Here is a 17500-nt window from a genome sequence, read left to right as displayed (position 1 = left end):
CAACACCCAGGACGCCGACTGGCCTCCCCCTCAACCCCTGGGGGCCCCCCCCTCGCGGGGGCCCCACGACCGCCACCGACGACACCGACGAGCCACAGCCGGCCCCGTGGAAACAAGTCTCCCAAGGCACCTACCGACGACCACCCCCCACACCCCACACGCACCCGCCGTGCCCAACCCTCTTCCCCCACCCCCCCGCGCACAGGGGGACACCCGAGAAGCACATCACCCAGGGACACCCGCCCGGCCACGGCGGCCAGGGGGTGACACCCACACGAGGTGAGGCCATTTCAGGTCCCCGGTTGACACGGGGGCGGGAGGGAGAGAGACATGGCACAGGCAAGGCAGGGCGGTCACCTGTTCGGGGCAGGGGGAGGGCCGGCAGCACCGGGGAAGGGCGGCAATGCACACGGGGCAAGGGCTGTGAGGCAGGGACGCGGGTGCCTGCCCAGGGAGAGGAGAAAGGACCCAGGCACGCCAGGCAAACCAGCACGGGGTCACACCACCACACACACGAGGGCAGTCCCATGACACCTGGGACACCAGGCGGCCTCAGTCGCCCCAGAGCACTCCACGACCCGGCCCCACCACCAGGGCCCCATGTGCAAAGGCTTCCCCCCCCCTGCCACGTGGGGGGGGGGCTCGTCCGCCTCATCTCACCCATCCGTCCATCTTTCCACCCTCATCTCATCCGTCCTTCACCTAGTCCACCCTCCAGGGCCTGACGCCTGGGGGAAACGCTCCTGAGCGAGGCGGCCCGAACCATGCTCGCTCACCACCTCCACACCACCAGCTGCGACCCCAGGCGAGTGCGGGAAGAACCGACAGGCGGCTCGCAGCGGGGGAGGCAGGGGCAGAGGCCGCCGGGGGACGGGGCGCATCCCCCTCCTCCACTTCCCCTTCCAAGGGGAGGGGCACCACGTGCCCACGCAGCACACAGCCCGGCGCTGGATGCCAAAACCCGGCCCGGCCCGGCGTGACCCTCCCCCAACTCGGAGGGGGGAGGTACAGGCCGCATTAGGCAAAAGAGCAGCGCTTGGCCCCCACCGCGGGGGCCAGCGCACCCCTCGCGCGAGGGCGGCTCTTGCCCACACGCTGTGGCAAGTAGCACCGGCAGCTACTGCCTTGCACACTTCAGAGGGGCGGCGGCTGGGGGGTCCAGGTACCCCAAGGCCCCCCTCTCAGATCGCTAGAGAAGGCTTTCTCACCGAGGGCGCGTCGTGCCCCCCACACCATCGTTCGCCCCTTCGGGGACCCACGGGAGTGGGAACACTCCCAAAAAGTGGGAAGTCAGAAGGGGGGGGGTCTGCGGTATGGGTAAAGCACACAGCCCATGTGAGCGTCCACGGTCAGAGCCGGGAGAGCAAGAGTCTGTGCTGCCACCAGGCTTGCCTTTCAGACTTTTCCACGTGGGTGGAGGGGTGCCACGTCCGGAAAGCCAGACGGGGACCCCCCCTTCACATCTCCCGGCCCACCGCGGTCGCTCTCACGACCACATGCAGCCTTCCCGGTCAAGGGAGAAGCATGGGGCGTGCCGCTCAAGGGCCAAGGGCTGCCCTCACTGGCACACAGTGAGGGAGACCCATGACAAGGGGTCCACCTGAGCCCCTCCCGGGGAGGGGACACAAGCTTCCCCTGCCTTACCGTCTCGACCCCCTCCCCTGAGCTTTAGGAAGCTGCTCGTGGGGCACGCCACCACCACAGTGGGGACCCGAGGGGACTCACCGCTGGGAGAGGAAAACGACACCACCGCTCGGCCTCGGGCATCTGACAGGCAACCCGGAGTACTCCAGGGGCACCACAGAGGACCAGGGGAGGCACGCTCACGCACCCGCAGGGATGCGAAGCATGGCAGCGAGGGAGGCCTCCCCCCCACTTTGGGGAGGGACCGCTCGCAAGGCACACGCCAAGGCGGCAAAGCGAGAATGCCTGCTGCGTCCCAAAGGACCCAGGCCCCCCCCCCCCGACTGACACCCGAAGGCAGCAGGGCGGGAGACCAGAGGTCAGGCTGGAGGCCGCACCCCTGCCTTCCCCCACACCACCCGCAGGTGGGGGAGGAGCAGCGAGGGGCCCGCGACAGAATGAGAGGCGCGGCCCAGCTCACCATGAGCGGCCGTCCCTCATCTGGCGCGGCTTAAGCCCAAGCCCAGGAGAGCGCCACATCACCACATCGATCAGTCCTGGCAGAGCCAGGGAAGAGCCCAGAAGAGGGGAGGGAGGGCCAGCAAAGACAATCACCACGGGGGCCTGCTTCAGCTTCACCGGCACCCCCTCCTCCTCCTCCTCCTCCCCTTCCTCTCTCAGGGGAGAGACAGCGGCTGACAACCCCGGGAGGGAGAACGCCTGACACGTGGCACGGAGCCAACAGGGTGGGGTTGTCCCAGCCGAGCCGCCGGGTGCCCGCAGCAGGGAGGCACACAGGGTAGAAGACCCCACAGGGCCACGCGCCCTGCCGCCCTCGGGTCAGCCAGAGACCGGAGGAGACACCGCAGCACGGGCCAGCTGGATGCACAAGTGAGAGCCGGCGCACAGGCCCAGGCGAGCGGCCCCCACGCGGGGTGCAAAGGGCAGGGTCAGGCCTTGGACAGCAGCCGAAAGCCCAAAGCCCCCCACGTGCATCCAGAGGCCCAAGGTCTCCAGCGACAGGCGCTGAAGAGGATCGTGTCAGCATCTACCTGGTGACAGAAAAGGCGTATTTCGGCCGCGAAAAATGTCCATGCCCAGCAGCGGGGCCCACCCACAGGACGTGGGGGTATCCCCGGAACCCCCATCCGGACACTTGTCCCCCAGCCCTGCCCTAGAGTCGCCAGACCCAGCGCTCTCAGAGCCATCTGGTCGACCCGGGGAGCGTGACCGCAAGGAAGGGACAGGGACATGAAGGAGGTGGAGCCGGCCGGCCAGCCGGGGAAGCCCTTCCCGGCTTGCCCACGCGGGCAGGTATCGGTCTGTCCGGAGCTCCAGACGGGGACTTGGCTCCCCCAAAATCCAGGACACACCATCCAGCTCAGGCCGGTCCCCACCTCCCGACCGATCGACCGACCGACAGGGAAACACTCCGAGGGCGGGGGGCGGGAAATGAGAGCGTGGGAAACGAAGTCTTGTCCAACGACCGGGACCCTACATGGGCACGCCTCAGGCCCAGGTGCACCCTTCCCGGCCACACCCGGGAGCAGGGGGCCGGCGGGGTACCGTCCACCGTCTCCGGATCCATCAGGACTTGGAAAAAAAAATGTTTCCACGGAGGCGCCTCCGACGAACGGACCCCGCGAAGGAAGGCGCCGGGGCCCGAGCCACCCTTTCCGCTCCACCCCTCACGTCTTGTGCCGGTCTAGACCTCGTGAGTACGACTCCGCACGGGCCGGCGGTAGCCATCAGTCGGGGGGCAGGCGGGGAGGGGCCCATGCCGGCATGACGACCGGGAAACAAGCGTGCCGGCCACCGAGCCTGTCGCGCCCTCCAACGCCCTCAGCGCACAACCCGGGCCGCTCCTCACTTCGGGGATGAGAGGCTGGAGGGACCGCAGGCGGGAGTCATTCACGCTCCAAAGGGCGACCCGGGACAAGGCCAGGCCACCCGAGCACAGGCAGTCCCGGGCGCCGCACACCCTCTCCCCTCGCTAGGGAGGCGGCCCGGCCCAGGCCTGGTCGGTCCCCGGGGCCGGAGCGGCAAGAGCGGATGCTGGTCGACCCGGCCAGGCGGCCCCAGAGCCTGCCTGGGGAGCGCGGTGACAGTCACTCCCTCACAGGCCTGCAGGCCCAATCTCCGGTGAGAGAGGGACACTCCCAGGCCTCTGAGCCACCGGAGCTGTCGCCGCCAGTGTCGCCAGCCTCCCGGAACTCTGACTCAGGCCGGATGGCTGAGTCACATCCCTCGCGAAGGTCCCCAAAGCTGCAGAGGGAAGGGACGATATAAAAGCGGACACTAGATGGCACGCGACAACCGCCACCAACGTCACCGGGACAGATCCGGAAGGCCGGCCGGCCGGCGGCGACACAACGACACAGCGCCGGCCACCCAAATGCCCGAGCTCTTCCCGGGGCCGAGGCGCCAGGCGTCCTGCACGACCGCGAAGCTTGCCTCGCGGAGCTGCCTCCTGGCAAGGCACTGCGTGGCGTGATGGCAGCAGATGGAAAGAGGGGGGCGGCGGCGGCGGCGGCGGCGGCGGCGGCGGCGGCGGCGGCGGGGAAGGAGCTGGGAAGAGGTTCTCGCTGTTGCCTAGAAGGAGCCGCGCTCGCTCCCCCAAGCATGTCCCTTCCTGGGCTTGGGAATTCCAGAGAGAAGCCGGCGCGGTGAGGGTGGCACTAGCGAGAGAGATCTCAGGTTCCCCTCCACCTTCTCTTCTCTCCCCCACCCCCACCCCACCTCCCTGCACGGAGCTGGAGGAGGGAGGGAGAGAGGGAGGGTGGGAGGGTAGGCGGGGACTGGCAAAAACGAAACCGGGCAAGCTCTCGGAGAACGACAACGCAGGAGTCGGTTTACCTGCCACCCTTACCGACGGAGACGGTCTGTCAAAAGCAGACAAGCAAAGCCCAGAAGCTTAGGAAGGGAGAGAAGGATACAGTCGATCCTAGGAAAGTGGAAATGAAAATCTCTCTCTGCATAGACTGAGACAAAGTCCAAAGAGAACAAATGGCTGCCTGGGGCAAATGCTCTGGTGGTCAGGTCATAGAAACATGGATTTCAGCATGACTGACCAACCACAATGGAGGGAAAGTACAACGCAACACTATGAGTGTGTGTGTGTGTTGGGGGGGGGGGGTGAACTGAAATCTCATCCAAAACAAAACAAAACAAAACAAAAAAAGGAAAACAACCCCCCCCCAAAAAAAACCCAAAAAACAACAACAGAAGAAGAAGAAGAAGAAGGAAGCCCACGACCAACAGGGTCAAGGCTCCTGCTTTCTCAACGCGGTGGCTCTGGTTGCCCCTGTGTGGTGCAGGTTCCATCTCTGCCTCAGGAAAAACTTCCACTTGCTGCCCGTGGGTGTGGCCAAAAAGTAAAACATAAAGCTGAAACGGGAGGGAGAGGGGGTGGAGAAAACCCGAAACAAACAATAAACTTTGCAAGTCTCAGGATTGCCATCCTGGGGTAGTGGAAACAAATCCGACCAGGAACCATGAGGTTGCAGGTTTGATCCCTGGCTCACTTGTTGGGTTAAGGATCTGGCATTGCCGTGAGCTGTGGTGTCCGTCACAGACGCGGCTCGGATCCCGCGTGGCTGTGCCTGTGGTGTAGGCCGGCAGGTAAGGCTCCGAATTGACCCCTAGCCTGGGAACCTCCATGTGCTGCGGGTGTGGCTCCCCCCCAAAAAAAACCAGAAAGAGAGAGAGAGAGAGAGAGAGAGAGAGAAAGAAAGAAAGAAAGAAAGAAAGAAAGAAAGAAAGAAAGAAAGAAAGAAAGAAAGAAAGAGAAAGAAAGAAAGGAAGGAAAGAGAAAGATAGAGAGAGAGAAAGAAAGAAAGAAAGAAAGAAAGAAAGAAAGAAAGAAAGAAAGAAAGAAAGAAAGAAAGAAAGAAAAAGAAAGGAGAAAGAAAGGAAGAAAGGAAGGAAGGAAAGAGAAAGAAAGAAAGAAAAGAAAAAGAAAGAGAGAGAGAGAAAAGAAAGAAAGGAAGAAAGGAAGGAAGGAAAGAAAAAGAAGGAAAAAGAAATCCATCTTGGAGTTCCCGCTGTGCCTAGGTCACAGCTGAGCCTCAAGTTCGATCCCTGGCACAGGAAAGGCAGTGCAGCAGGAAAAAAAAAAAAAAAAAAAAAAAAGAACAACTCCATCTTGCTGGTTGGGCAGGGGAGATGCAATTGCCGGATGACATTCCACAACTCTGCCAAACTGGCAAAACCACGACGCACTTAGTACAGGAGTCATTGAAGACATGGATGTGAAAGCATCTTCTTGCTATCGATTCATTTCCCACAATCCCAGGAAGAGCCATTGGAACAGGGCTCCCATTCCTGGCACGATATCTTTTCTAGGTGTGGGTGGATGCATCTTTTCTCATGGTTGTTTTCCTTTTGACCAAACTTAACTTCAGCCTCCACCATGTCATCTTTTGGGCTCTCAAGCCTGCCATGAGAATATGGTCACCAAAGTCCTCGCCCAGAGGCACCTTTGCCCAGCACCAGTGCCGCCGTCTCCCCCCACCTCCTCCTCCTCCTCCTCCTCCTCCAACCCCCGCCAAGCACCCCACCCCCCACCCCGCTTTGTATTGTTCAGCTGTCTTGCACTGGTCTCTCACACGGTGGCGGTGTGGTCCTACGCATGTCTCCCAACCACATTCAAGTGGACTTCCGGGATCATCATTTTCTGTTTCCTAACTGCACTTTCGTCGTTCTTAGGAGGTTTGCTTCCCTCCCCGCCTCCCCCCCACCCCCCGCGCGCGCGCGCGCGCCCACGCTTGGTGTTGAATCGGAGCTGCATCTGCTAGCCTGAGCCACAGCCACAGCAACGGCGGGATCCGAGCCACATCTGAGACCTTATGCCACAGCTCGCGGAAAAATGCCAGATCCTTAAACCCCTGAGCGAGGCCAGGGATCAAACCTGCCACCTCGTGATTCCTAGTCCGATTCGTTTCTGCCCCGCCATGACAGGAATTCCTTCCTGTGTTCTTTTGGGTCATGGTTGTTTCCAGCTCCACAGAATTCCTCCCCGTGCTCATGTGACATCTGGGATGTGGCGGGGGGCGGGCCGCAAGGTTTTGTTCCCCTACAGTCATGCCTTGAAAAAAGTCTTGTACAACGTTTCACAGTCCAGATCCAGAAGCTGAATCCGCAGCCGGTTCCATCTCATGAAACCGATCTCCCAGCCCAGGAAAACCAAAGGTCGTGGTTGGAGCCCGTGATAAACCCCAGGTCTGAGTCCCGAGCACTGCTGCTCAGGGAAGATTTCGAGGTGTCAGGGTCCAAGGATCCTCCTGGGCACTTGGAAATGTCTCCGATGTGTGCAGGCAGGCATGAGGATGAGAAGGGGCTAAAGAGGGGCAGAGGGTGGTGATCTCTTGTCGGTGGATGTCAAGGGTTGGCGCTTCCTTTTGTGGATCTCCCGGAAAAGTCAAATGTGGGAGAAAAACTGGACCCGTGAGTTCGAGGAGAGGGATGGCCAGAGAAAACCAGAAGAATTCCATCTGCCGACCATTGGGTAGGTAGGAGGGCAAAAACCGAAACCTCAAGCATGAGATGAACAGAACCACATGCTTCTAGCCATCCATAAACCCCGTAAGATAAGATCGTTTCTGCTGAGATACCCTCTCCCTCCCCCCACCCACCCAGGGCGAAGGATCCCTGGGTGGTGGCAGAGGGGTGGGCATGGAACTTCCACAGGCCCTGGGGACACACCCCACCCCACCCCCAAGAAACCCCTAGAAGCTTGGAATTCTGATGTCTGTGGTGTGATGACCATAAACACTGGCTTTTGTGCCATGTCTGCTAGAAGATATGGTTTCCATGACAAATAAAGTGATTTTTAGCAAGTTTTTCTCCACTTGAGATGTATTGAAAATACGTCTTCATTCAGGGGGAGGTAGGTGTAGGTGACAGACGTGGCCACTCAGCTCAGATCGGGTGATCTGGCAGGGCATAGCTCTGGCTGAGGTGCAGGCCAGCAGCTACAGCTCCGATTCTTCAACCCCTAGCCCAGGGAACTTCCATATCCCGAGGGTGCACTCCTAAAAAACAAAAAACAAAATGAACAACACACAAAGAGGGAGCATCTCATCGATGGCAGACCAAATTCCAATGTATATGTATATGTGTACATAGGTATGTACGTATGGATGTGTGTGTGTATGTGTATATTATCGAGAGAGAGAGAGAGAGAGAGAGAGAGAGAGAGAGGATTTTTTAGAGCCATAACTGTGGCATACGGAAGTTCCCAAACCAGGGGTCGAACCGGCATACATGGATACTAGTCGGGTTTGTTACCACTGAGCCACAACAGGAACTCCCCACATTCCAATATTTAATGAGAAAATACATTTTTGATGCTTTAGGCAACCCTGCAAACACCCTTATTTAAGTGACTGGACTTAACAAAAAGGAATCCCTAGCACCTAGTAACAGAGCAAAGATAAAGAAGCACAAGGCAGGAATTCCCGTTGTGGCTCGGTGGAAACGAACCCGACTAGCATTGACCCCTAACCTGGGAACCTACAAAATGGCACATGTGAAGCCCTAAAAGAAGACTACACACACACACACACACACACACACACACACACACACACACACACACACACACACACACACACACGGCACAGACAGATGCGAAAGGAAAAGAAAAGGAAGGAAAAAAGAAAAGGGAAGAAAGAGAGAAATGAACAGGCAGAACAAGCCATTGTGAATGATCTCTAGGGACAGGTATTTTTCTCCAAGCATAATTTTATTTTTCCCCAAGTGATACCAGACCTCTCTCTCTCTCTCTCTCACACACACACACACACACACACACACACACACACACACTCTCCCTCTCTCTCTCTCTTTGAAAAAATTTATGTATTTAGTGGAGTTCCCATTGTGACTCAGCAGGTAGGAATCTGAGTAGCATCCATGAGAGTGCTGGTTTGATCCCTGGCCTCGCTCAGTGGGTGAAAGATCTGGCATTGCCCTGAACTGTGGTGTAGGTTGCAGACACAGATCGGACCTGGTGTTGCTGTGTCTGTGGTGTAGGCCAGTGGCTCAAGCTCTGATTCCCTAGCCTGGGAACCTCCGTGTGCCGTGAGTGCCACCCGAAGAAAGCAAGGGGAAAAAAAAAAAAAAAAGAAACATAAAAACCTGGATTGGGGAGATCCCATTGTGGCTCATTGGTAACAAAGCTGAGGAGCACCCACGAGGATGCAGATTCGATCCTGGGGTGGGGGGGGGGGGTGCTGGTGCTGGTGGTGCTGAGGTGTGTGCGTGTGGGGTGATAAATAGGTTACCTCTGGCTTCTGGGGGGTGAGAGTCAGCATGCTTTTCCTGCACCTGCTGCTCCTGGGCAATTATTTAGTTTTGGTTTCTTGTTCCTTTGTTTTTGTGGTCCTGCATTGTGGTGAGTACTGGTGTAAGTGGCAGGTTCCTATTTGATCCGACATTTCTTTGGCTCTGGTGTCGGTTGACAGCCATGGTCATGACTGGTGGTGGTTGTTAAGTCTCCAGGAGTTCCACGCAACATTCTGATTGTCTTTCTTCCTTGGGCTTTGGCTGCAGCCTCCCCCCCCCCCCTCCCCCCATCATATGGAGGTTCCCGGGCTAGGGGCCGAATCAGACCTACAACTGCTGGGGTGTATGCCACAGTCACAAGCACCATCAGATCCAAGCTGCGTCTGCAACCTACACCGCAGCGCAAGGTGATGCCACCAGATCCTAAACCCACTGTGGAAGGCCTGGGATCGAACCTGCAACCTCATGGTTCCTGGTTGGATTCCTTTCCACTATTCCACGACGGGAACTCCTGGGCTTTGGCTTTTGACAGGTGGAGGGACACAGCTTTCTGAAACGGTGGGGCCAGGGCAAGGCATAGAAACATAAGATGGATGTGAGCCTGCGCCTATTCTTTTCTCGTGTGCTGGGAAGATAAGGTGGCTCTTGCCAGCTGGGATTTCATTTCCCCACAAACGATCAGGCTCTTAAGGTATCAGGCAGGGAAGAGGGAGAGTCAGAGTTCCCATTGTGGCTCAGTGGTTAATGAATCTGACTAGGAACCATGAGGTTGCAGGTTCCATCCCTGGCCTTGCTCAGTGGGTTAAGGATCCAGCATTGCCGTGAGCTGTGGTGCAGGTTGCAGACGTGGCTCAGATCCCGCGTTGCTGTGGGTCTGGTGCAGGCCAGCGGCTACAGCTCCGATTGGACCCCTGGCAGGGGAACTTCCATATGCCGCAGGAGCGGCCCTAGAAAAGGCAAAAAGCCGAAGGAAGGGGGGGGGGGGGGGACAGAAGAAGAGTGAGAATCAGGGTCGGAAGAACATGGGGAAATCGGTGCTAGGTGCCTGGGTGTGTGAGTTCACACGGAATGCTAGCCCAGACCCCTGGCCAGCCACATTTGGGGTATCTATCAACTTGACTCTCCACTCTCCAGCTCACCTGGGTGGTGCTGCCCTGCCCTGCCCTGCTCATGTAAGACCTGGCTCCTCCAGGGATGGCTTTGCACCAGAGGGAGACGGGGCAAAGTCACTGAGCTTAAGGTAATTTCTCCAAGAGAGACTCTGGGAGAAGGAGACCAGCTGGATTTCTGTGTGTTCATTTTTCTTCCTGTCTGCTTGTTTGGTGCAGGCCAGTCCATGTGCCGAGACATTCAGAAACTCTGTACTAGCTGAGACTCAGACCTTGTTCCGAAATAAGCAAAGGGACTTTGAGCTGGGATCACTCCCTGACAAGTAGCTAGCAAAGAAGTTTCCCTTAGCTCTCAGGCCCCATCCCTGCCCTCAGGCGGGTGGGTGTGGGGAGGGGGTGGGGGGGGAGGGGAGGGGCTCGTTCAGGCAGGCAGGCAAGCAGGCAGGCAGGCAGGCAGGCAGGCAGGCAGGCAGGCATGCAGGCAGGCGCTGGTTCATTAGTCCCGCACCCCCCCACTCCCGGCCCCAGCTGCCCGCCCCACCCCCCACCCCCGGCCGCCATCCCTGCTGCGCCGCCTCTCGCTTCCCAAATCGCCTGGACTCACGCCCGGGAAGGGGGGGAGGGGAGATCAGGAAGATCCAGGCCTCAGGGCCTGGGTTCAATCACTTCATTCAAATGCAGAAACTCTCCAGTCAAGTCAGAGGTGGTGACTTTTCCTGGAGCTTCTCTTTAGGGAAAGTGTTTTTTTTCCCCCCTTTCCCCAATTTCCCTACCCTCAGGCTGCCCCTCGCAGACTGCATGGAGGGGGGTGGGGGAGGATGTGTGCACGAAACTCGCCTCGTGTCAGGCCAAAGGAGCCCCCGCCATTTCCCAACCCGGGAAACCCCGCAAAACTTCTGGAGCATGTTGGCCTTGGTGTGGGAATGGACATCTTCACTTGCCATCTTCCTTTGCACGAGGAGGAGATTTTCATCTCCTGCTGTCTGGGGGCCAGAAAGGAGGGCCAGAGTGTCCCTTTTGTGTGGGCCGGTCCTTAAGTCATTTTACCTCACAGGAATCACCCACATAGGGCATGGAGACACGTTTGGGGTCCGCCTCCTCCGAGACGTCCCGGGAAACTTCACGTGTGAAAAACTGTGCTGGGGAGGTCCCATCGTGGTGCAGAAGTGGAAATAAATGCAACTAGGAACCATGAGGTGGCAGGTTCCATGCTCAGCCTCGCTCACTGGGTTACGAATCCCACGTTGCCATGAGCTGTGGGTAGAGGAGAGTGAGAAGGAGAGGGAGGGAGAGGGAGGGAGAGATCCTCCATTTCATGGAACTGGTTTCCTTGTTTTGAGATGACGTCGCTTTGGTGAAACAGTTGTCAGATGGCCTCTCAAAAGGCGGTGATGTGGATGGGCTCCCCGAACCAGGCCCACAGAAACCAAAGGAACGAAGGGGTTAATCCTTGGAGCCAGAGTTCCCTCCTCTGAAACTGAAACCAAGCTCAAGCCCCGGAGTGCTGGTGTGTTGGAGCCAGAGACATTGTTACAGCTAAAAGCTACTTTGAAATAGTCTCCGTTAGGTTATGGCTTGCCTTGGCCCACGAACTTATGACTAATGACTACTGTCGAGTCAGAGTTGTAGTGAACCTGGTGTTTTCTCTACCCTTGAAACACTCCCTAAGGATTGCGACCCCCCCCCACCCCCCGCCCCACGCCCGCCCCGTGGATGAGCAATCTTCACTCCAGAGAGAAGGTCAAAATGCCATAACCCCAAAGACACTGGAAACATTCCATGGACCACCTGACTCCAGCCTTGATGACTTTGAAATGGTCTATCCTAATCTCCTATCCAGGGAGAAGAATGCAAGCACCCTGATGCTTCTAGACAGCTCCGCCACCCCCATGCCTACCATTAAGCTAAACCTATAGAACCCCTTGCTATCCCCTCTCAAGGGAGGACACAGTTTTGAGGTCCTTAGCCTGCTGTGGCCTCCTTAGCCTGGCAAAGCAATAAAGCTGTTCTTTATGCTTCACCCCAAAACTCTGTCTCTGAGACTTAATTGGAGCTGGAGTACCAAGGCCGGTTTGGGCTGCCAACCTTTCCTGGAACTTTCAAACTGTTACATATGAAGAACGGAGCCGGTGACTCTGTGTGTGTGTGCGTGTGCGTGTGAGAGAGACACAGAGAGACAGACAGAGACAGTGAGTGAGACAGAGGGAAGAGAGAGGGAGAGGGGAAAGTCCCTTCAGTCTTTTGTTTTGTCGGTTTGTTTGTTTGTTTGTTTGTTTTGTCTTTTTGCCATTTCTTGGGCCGCTCCCATGGCATATGGAGGTTCCCAGGCTAGGGGTCGAATCGGAGCCATAGCTGCCAGCCTACGCCAGAGCCACAGCAACGTGGGATCCGAGCCGTGTCTGCGACCGACACCACAGCTCACGGCAACGCTGGATCCTTAACCCACTGAGTGAGGGCAGGGATCGAACCCGCAACCTCACGGTTCCTAGTCGGATTCGTTAACCACGGAGCCATGACGGGAACGCCCCTTCAGTCTTTTGAAAGGCCCCTCTGAGAATGCCGTCAGGTGTTGGGGCCAACTTTCCGAGGGGCTCTTAGAGAAATGAACACAGGGTGATGGTTTCACTCTCAGAGACACTCTCAGAGACCATTTCTCTGATGTGTTCATCGAGGGACTCCACTAGCTTCCGTTTTCAGGGCCTCGGGACAAGCGATACGTGTTCTCATCCACAAGGATGCCAGGTCCAAAGGGTGGGAGAAAATGGGAAACGCTCATGAAGAGAGTTGTAGCCAGAGATGGAAGGCAACTGGAAAAACTTCAGGATCCAGTCCAGTTTTCCAGCCACTGAGTTTCTGACTTCTGGAAGGATTTGGGTAGGGAGGAAAAGGTCAAGGATTCTCCATCCCTCTGACAGAGGTATAAGTTACAAAGTAGATGTACATCTTTTGAGAAAGAAACGAACAAACAAAGAAACAAACAAACAAACAATTTTTGTCCCTTTGTCTTTATCAGGAAAAGTGAAAGATGGAGAGAGGGAGGGAGGGTGGGTTGGATGGATGGATTTGGGGGGCGGGGAGAAGATTCTTAGATCCTAATGACCCAATGCTTTCTCTAGTCCTGGGCCTTTAGGTAGGTGATATATCTATATCTATATCTGTATATCTATATCTATCTGTATACACACACACACAGACACACACAGACACACGCACACACACACACACACACACACACACACACACAGACACACACACACACACACAGACACACACACGTAGTTATTTTCTGTTTCTAGGGCTGCACCCATGGCACATGGAGGTTCCCAGGCTAGGGGTCCAATCGGAGCCGTAGCCACCGGCCTACACCAGAGCCAGCACAACGCGGGATCCGAGCCCTGTCTGCGACCTACACCAGAGCTCACGGCAACACCCGATCCTGAACCCAACGAGCGAGGCCAGGGATCGAACCCGCACCCTCAGGCCTCCTAGTCGGATTCGTCCAGCCATGACGGGAACTCCTACATATGTATATAGTATGCATATAGTATATCTTTTTTTAACGCCCACGCCCCAGCCCTATGGAAGTTCCCAGACTCACGGTCGAATCAGAACTGTAGCTGCGGGCCTACCCCACCGCCACAGCAACACGGGATCCTTAACCCACCAAGCGAGGCCAGGGGAGGGATCGAACCCACATCCTCACGGATCCTAGTCGGGTTCATTACCGCTGAGCCCTGATGGGAACTGCAGGGGACATCTTCTTTTTTTTTTTTTTTTTTTTTTTTAAGATGTAAGTTTGTTGTGGTTGTTGGTTGTTGTTGTTGCTTTAGCTCGGCGTACAGTGGGCTTGCTTACAATGTTGTGTTCGTTTCAGGTGTACAGTCAAGGGGATTCAGTGATCCATCTACATCCATCTATCCCTCCGTTCTTTCTTTTTCAGCGTCTTTTCCCCTCTAGGTGATTCCAGAATATTGGGCCATTCCTTCCTTGTTGGTGGGAACACCAGCGTGAAAAAAAACCATCACGGGGGAGTTCCTGTCGTGGCACCATGGAAGCGCATCCGACGAGGAACCTTTGCAGGGAAGGGTGTGGGTTCGATCCCTGGCCTCGCTCAGGGGGGCGGTAAGGATCCGGCAGGCAGTGCCGTGAGCTGTGGTGTCGGTCGCAGACGCGGCTCGGATCCCACATGGCTGTGCCTGTGGCGTAGGCCAGCAGCCGTAGCTCCGATTCAACCCCTCGCTTGGGAACTTCCATATGCCACGAGGGCAGCCCTAAAAAGCAGAGGGGGAAAAAGAAATCATGAGGGCGGGGGAGAGGGATCCATGAGGAGGATGGGATGAACATATACACACACGAGTCTCTATCCAATAGATGACGAACAGGGACCCCTACGCCACCTTCTGGAATCCAAACGCCAAAACCACAAAGCAGAGTTCCCGCCATGGCGCAGTGGAAATGAATCCGACCAGGAACCATGAGGTTGCAGGTTCGATCCCTGTCCACCTCGCTCAGTGGGTAAAGGATCCAGTGTTGCCGTGAGCTGTGGTGTTGGTCCCAGACGCGGCTCGGACCTGGCATTCCTGTTTCTGTGGTGTAGGAGGCCAGCAGCTAAAGCCTCCGATTCGATCCGTCATCTGGGAACCTCCATATGCCGTGGGTGTGGCCCTCAAAACACACACACACACACACACACACGCACACGCACACGCACACGCACGCGCACGCACGCACGCACACGCGCACGCACGCACACACACTCTGGAACCCCCTAAATGGGAGAAAACCGGACACAGTAGTTTTTTAGGGGTCCAGTCTCTGTGACAGGTGAGGATATCAGGCTTGCATCGAGGGAGGGAAGGCTTCACCCCACGCAGAAAACACACCCACCTACCCACCGACCCACCTTCCTTCCTTCCTTCCTTCCTTCATGAGAGAACAGTTGGATGACCCATCCTAAGTGTCGGTTGAATGAAGTCTAGTTACCAGGGTTCAGAGTGGGGGAGGGAGAGGGGTAGGAAGTCTGAAGCCTCTGGCGACTCTCCGAAATGTTCTCCCCCCAGGGTGACAGAGCCGGCAGGTCAGGCACTGCCTTCTCTAGAAACCTTCCTGCCCATGTCCAAGGGGGTGTGGGGGGTTGGGGGTGTGGGGCAGGGAGTGGGTCAGGGAGCCTGGAGAAACACAGACCACCAAGCGGCCATTCTCCCGTCGCCCCGACTGTTTGTTGAATGAACATAATGGACGTGATCCAAGTCTGCCACGCCGCCGCCGCCGCCGCCGCCGCCGCCGCCACCACCACTTTCTCCATCATCTCCCCCACCCTCTTGCCTGCAGCCATCTTTGAAAAGGCTGCTGTTGTCGCTGCCTTTGCATGAAAGTGAGTGAGGACCCCTCCCTAATACGGAGTGTTTCAGTCCCTGGTGTCTCTGACAGCTCGCTCATGTATTGGTTGTGAACCATCTTGCCTTGAGGATTTGGAGGATTCGTGAACATTGCAGGAGCCATGGGAGCAGTGAAGTCCTTATCGCCAACCCGACACCCCCCCCCCCCAAATTTCGTGGCAGGGAGCACACTTTTCTTTCACCCAAGAGATTTATTTCCTGCTTTCCGAAGAGAGAAGGAAAGGAGGGTCAGAATGGTCCTCTGGTGTCTGGTGTCCTGTCCCTTTCATTGCACACACTCCTAGTGCCACTGCGGGAGGCACGTTCGGGGCGCGGGGTGGGGTGGGGGGGGACCTGCTGCACGCACCCGCCCCTCACTTTCAAATGCGAAACTCAAGGAGGATGTGAATGTCCTTCACGCCACCGATCAGGTGAACGGGATGGCTTTCTAGGGAAATCCTGGTGTTTCCTTTCACTGCCATGACGAACACCCAGAAACAACCCTGTAAGTTCATACAACTTTGTCAGTCAACTGTATTCCAATAAAATGAAAAAGCAAGACACAGACACACCCAGACACACACACCCACACGCACACACACACGCGCGCACACACACGCACCCCAACCCAGAACCAAACACCCTCTCCTGAAATGGGGGGGGCGGGCCCACCGGAGAATGAGCAAGAGAATTCCAGAGTCGGTAGGAAAGTGTCATCTGCAGCGGTGTGAGAAACCCCAAGCTCTTTTCTTCCTGTCAAGGTGAATAAACTTTGTTAATGGGAGTGGGTGCCCTCAGTGTGCCCTCCGAGAGGAAAGGCAGGGAGCATTTTCTCCCTGAAGAGCTTAGTGCTGTCATAGCACTGACGGACAGGATGAACGATCGGTGAGAGGTGGCAGCAGCAGTGGTGGCCGCCTGCACTGCCTGGGCGGATTGGAAACATAGACGAGCCACCAAGACTGCGTGTGACACCCCCGTGCCGCCCCCCCCCCCCCCCCCCCCGTCTGTACAGTGACAAGAGTCCTTTGGGGGAAAAGGGGGGGTGGGTGCTCTTCCAGTGTGTCTGTCTGCATTCATCAGGTGTGGGAGAGAAGACAGATGTTTGTTTCCACTATCGTTCGGAGGACTTGCCCAAGAGTACCACGTGCCCCCAAAAGATAGCACCGGAAGAGAGATGCACGAGGTTTCTGAATGCATGCCGTGGGTGCTCCAGGCTGCCTCCAGGCCGCCCCCTCGCCCTCCCCCTCGCCCTCCCCCTCCCCCTTGCCAGAGGCAGACGTTCCTTGAAACAGCTGGCTTTGAACTTGGGCTTCTAGAGGAAGGTTTTTCTCCTGCTTTCAAGACGGGAAGAAGAGGGTGTCCGTCTCACATCCGTCCTTTCCGGGGGGGGGGGGGGGACCCGCTTTGGTGTGCTTGTGAGGGAGAGAGACAGAGACAGACAGGGAGGGACGGAGGATAGGCAGACAGTGAGAGGCAGAATCAGAGGGAGAAAGAGGAGGAGGGGAGAGAGACAGAGAAAGTGAAACAGAGCTAGGTATAGAGGACGCTGTGGCTGGGTCGTATTCTGCGTGTTCTCAGTGAAGTCGTCCTAAGGCCTCTGGAGGTCCAGATCACTGCTTGGGGCCGGAAGTCTGTCTGCCCTTCCCTACCCATCTGAAGAGCTGTGGTTTGGGCTTTCCAGCCGGGAACCCCTCTTTCTGCCTCTTTGTCCAACACACAAGGTTCGTGGGACCCAGAAATCCCATTCTGAGAGCACCCTAGGAACAGTCCTTTCCATACGGCGCAGGAGGCCCCTGTGCCAAGAGATCCAAAGTCTGGAGCCTCTGTTCTCCCCCCCCCCCCCTTCCCTCCACGGACAAAATCTTGCCTTGTATTCCTTTTTTTCTCAGGGACTCTGAAGGACATGTATCATTGTACAACCATGGGGAAGACGCTTCCATTCCCTCTGGAATGATGGATGTGGTCGCATGTCTCAAGGAGGCTCCAATTCTTTGAGCAGGACTCCCGATGGTGCCATCCCATCGTCCCTCCCCTCCCCTCCCCTCCCCTCCCCTCCGGCTCGCTCGGTCGGTCACGGTTCCCCTCCTTTTTCCTCCCCTCCAG

Source organism: Sus scrofa, chromosome 10 (genome assembly GCF_054392235.1).
Source record: "Sus scrofa isolate SSC_HxYL_T2T_F1_AM1 chromosome 10, Sscrofa_HxYL_maternal_Yorkshire_Landrace_v2.0, whole genome shotgun sequence".
Lineage (NCBI taxonomy): Eukaryota > Metazoa > Chordata > Mammalia > Artiodactyla > Suidae > Sus > Sus scrofa.
Note: the sequence above shows the minus strand (reverse complement) of the source record.